Raw genomic sequence first — 4,061 nt, forward strand, 5'->3', positions numbered from 1 at the left:
TTCTATTCACTTGAACATTCGATTGCAAGCTGTTTTGGACAACTTTCTTTCTCTTCTTGCAAAACACTCGGCAGACCTCCGTGCAGCCTCTAGAACACGATGGGAGATGTTTTCTGTGCTGGCACAGTTTCTCCTTGCCAGACAGAGTGGAAAAGCTTTTTGCTAAGATGCAGACGAGAAGAGAGGCTAAAGACGAAGGTACGGTGCTCTGCAGAGCTAAGCACCGCTCCCGGGCCTCTTTCGGCAGAAGGCGCACACCGCAGAGCACAGTGAGCGGCAGAATCGTCTTTGCGCGAAGAAGCAGCTTCTTCGTCTCCGGGAGGCGGAGAGAGCGGCAACTTCGCAAAGGTGATGAAACAAGCTGTACAACACTGCGATTGTGTGCGCAGCTTGCCAACTGAGAGAAAACAGTACCTGACCACTCTCCTGCCTTTTCTATTCACATGAACATTCGATTGCAAGCTGTTTTGGACAACTTTCTTTCTCTTCTTGCAAAACACTCGGCAGACCTCCGTGCAGCCTCTAGAACACGATGGGAGATGTTTTTTGTGCTGGCACAGTTTCTCCTTGCCAGACAGAGTGGAAAAGCTTTTTGCTAAGATGTAGACGAGAAGAGAGGCTAAAGAAGCAGGTACGGTGCTCTGCAGAGCTAAGCACAGCTCCCGTGCCTCTTTCGGCAGAAGGCGCACACCGCAGAGCACTGTGAGCGGCAGAATCGTCTTTGCGCGAAGAAGCAGCTTCTTCGTCTCCGGGAGCCGGAGAGAGCGGCAACTTGGCAAAGTTGATGAAACAAGCTGTACAACACTGCGATTGTGTGCGCAGCTTGCCAAGTGAGAGAAAACAGTACCTGACCACTCTCCTGCCTTTTCTATTCACATGAACATTCGATTGCAAGCTGTTTTGGACAACTTTCTTTCTCTTCTTGCAAAACACTCGGCAGACCTCCGTGCAGCCTCTAGAACACGATGGGAGATGTTTTCTGTGCTGGCACAGTTTCTCCTTGCCAGACAGAGTGGAAAAGCTTTTTGCTAAGATGTAGACGAGAAGAGAGGCTAAAGAAGCACGTATGGTACTCTGCAGAGCTAAGCATCGCTCCCGGACTTCTTTCGGCAGAAGGCGCACACCGCAGAGCACTGTGAGCGGCAGAATCGTCTTTGCGCGAAGAAGCAGCTTCTTCGTCTCCGGGAGCCGGAGAGAGCGGCAACTTCGCAAAGGTGATGAAACAATCTGTACAACACTGCGATTGTGTGCGCAGCTTGCCAAGTGAGAGAAAACAGTACCTGACCACTCTCCTGCCTTTTCTATTCACATGAACATTCGATTGCAAGCTGTTTTGGACAACTTTCTTTCTCTTCTTGCAAAACACTCGGCAGACCTCCGTGCAGCGTCTAGAACACGATGGGAGATGTTTTTTGTGCTGGCACAGTTTCTCCTTGCCACACAGAGTGGAAAAGCTTTTTGCTAAGATGTAGACGAGAAGAGAGGCTAAAGACGAAGGTACGGTGCTCTGCAGAGCTAAGCACAGCTCCCGGACCTCTTTCGGCAGAAGGCGCACACCGCAGAGCACTGTGAGCGGCAGAATCGTCTTTGCGCGAAGAAGCAGCTTCTTCGTCTCCGGGAGCCGGAGAGAGCGGTAAATTCGCAAAGGTGATAAAACAAGCTGTACAACACTGCGATTGTGTGCGCAGCTTGCCAACTGAGAGAAAACAGTACCAGACCACTCTCCTGCCTTTTTTATTCACATGAACATTCGGTTGCAAGCTGTTTTGGACAACTTTCTTTCTCTTCTTGCAAAACACTCGGCAGACCTCCGTGCAGCCTCTAGAACACGATGGGAGATGTTTTCTGTGCTGGCACAGTTTCTCCTTGCCAGACAGAGTGGAAAAGCTTTTTGCTAAGATGTAGACGAGAAGAGAGGCTAAAGACGAAGGTACGGTGCTCTGCAGAGCTAAGCACCGCTCCCGGGCCTCTTTCGGCCGAAGGCGCACACCGCAGAGCACTGTGAGCGGCAGAATCGTCTTTGCGTGAAGAAGCAGCTTCTTCGTCTCCGGGAGCCGGAGAGAGCGGCAACTTCGCAAAGGTGATGAAACAAGCTGTACAACACTGCGATTGTGTGCGCAGCTTGCCAAGTGAGAGAAAACAGTACCTGACCACTCTCCTGCCTTTTCTATTCACATGAACATTCGATTGCAAGCTGTTTTGGACAACTTTCTTTCTCTTCTTGCAAAACACTCGGCAGACCTCCGTGCAGCCTCTAGAACACGATGGGAGATGTTTTCTGTGCTGGCACAGTTTCTCCTTGCCAGACAGAGTGGAAAAGCTTTTTGCTAAGATGTAGACGAGAAGAGAGGCTAAAGAAGCAGGTATGGTGCTCTGCAGAGCTACGCACCGCTCCCGGACGTCTTTCGGCAGAAGGCGCACACCGCAGAGCACTGTGAGCGGCAGAATCGTCTTTGCGCGAAGAAGCAGCTTCTTCGTCTCCGGGAGCCGGAGAGAGCGGCAACTTCGCAAAGGTGATGAAACAAGCTGTACAACACTGCGATTGTGTGCGCAGCTTGGCAACTGAGAGAAAACAGTACCTGACCACTCTCCTGCCTTTTCTATTCACATGAACATTCGATTGCAAGCTGTTTTGGACAACTTTCTTTCTCTTCTTGCAAAACACTCGGCAGACCTCCGTGCAGCCTCTAGAACACGATGGGAGATGTTTTCTGTGCTGGCACAGTTTCTCCTTGCCAGACAGAGTGGAAAAGCTTTTTGCTAAGATGTAGACGAGAAGAGAGGCTAAAGACGAAGGTACGGTGCTCTGCAGAGCTAAGCACCGCTCCCGGACCTCTTTCGGCAGAAGGCGCACACCGCAGAGCACTGTGAGCGGCAGAATCGTCTTTGCGCGAAGAAGCAGCTTCTTCGTCTCCGGGAGCCGGAGAGAGCGGCAACTTCGCAAAGGTGATGAAACAAGCTGTACAACACTGCGATTGTGTGCGCAGCTTGCCAAGTGAGAGAAAACAGTACCTGACCACTCTCCTGCCTTTTCTATTCACATGAACATTCGATTGCAAGCTGTTTTGGACAACTTTCCTTCTCTTCTTGCAAAACACTCGGCAGACCTCCGTGCAGCTTCTAGAACACGATGGGAGATGTTTTCTGTGCTGGCAAAGTTTCTCCTTGCCAGACAGAGTGGAAAAGCCTTTTGCTAAGATGTAGACGTGAAGAGAGGCTAAAGACGAAGGTACGGTGCTCTGCAGAGCTAAGCACCGCTCCCGGACCTCTTTCGGCAGAAGGCGCACACCGCAGAGCACTGTGAGCGGCAGAATCGTCTTTGCGCGAAGAAGCAGCTTCTTCGTCTCCGGCAGCCGGAGAGAGCGGCAGCTTCGCAAAGGTGATGAAACAAGCTGTACAACACTGCGATTGTGTGCGCAGCTTGCCAAGTGAGAGAAAACATATACCTGAACACTCTCCTGACTTTTCTATTCACATGAACATTCGATTGCAAGCTGTTTTGGACAACTTTCTTTCTCTTCTTGCAAAACACTCGGCAGACCTCCGTGCAGCCTCTAGAACACGATGGGAGATGTTTTCTGTGCTGGCACAGTTTCTCCTTGCCAGACAGAGTGGAAAAGCTTTTTGCTAAGATGTAGACGAGAAGAGAGGCTAAAGACGAAGGTACGGTGCTCTGCAGAGCTAAGCACCGCTCCCGGACGTCTTTCGGCAGAAGGCGCACACCGCAGAGCACTGTGAGCGGCAGAATCGTCTTTGCGCGAAGAAGCAGCTTCTTCGTCTCCGGGAGGCGGAGAGAGCGGCAACTTCGCAAAGGTGATGAAACAAGCTGTACAACACTGCGATTGTGTGCGCAGCTTGCCAACTGAGAGAAAACAGTACCTCACCACTCTCCTGCCTTTTCTATTACCATGAACATTCGATTGCAAGCTGTTTTGGACAACTTTCTTTCTCTTCTTGCAAAACACTCGGCAGACCTCCGTGCAGCCTCTAGAACACGATGGGAGATGTTTTTTGTGTGGCAAAGTTTCTCCTTGCCAGACAGAGTGGAAAAGCTTTTTGCT

This window comes from Melozone crissalis, unplaced genomic scaffold, assembly GCF_028551555.1.
Source record: "Melozone crissalis strain CALT ecotype California unplaced genomic scaffold, PUWL_Pcris_2 ptg000109l_1, whole genome shotgun sequence".
Classification (NCBI taxonomy): domain Eukaryota; kingdom Metazoa; phylum Chordata; class Aves; order Passeriformes; family Passerellidae; genus Melozone; species Melozone crissalis.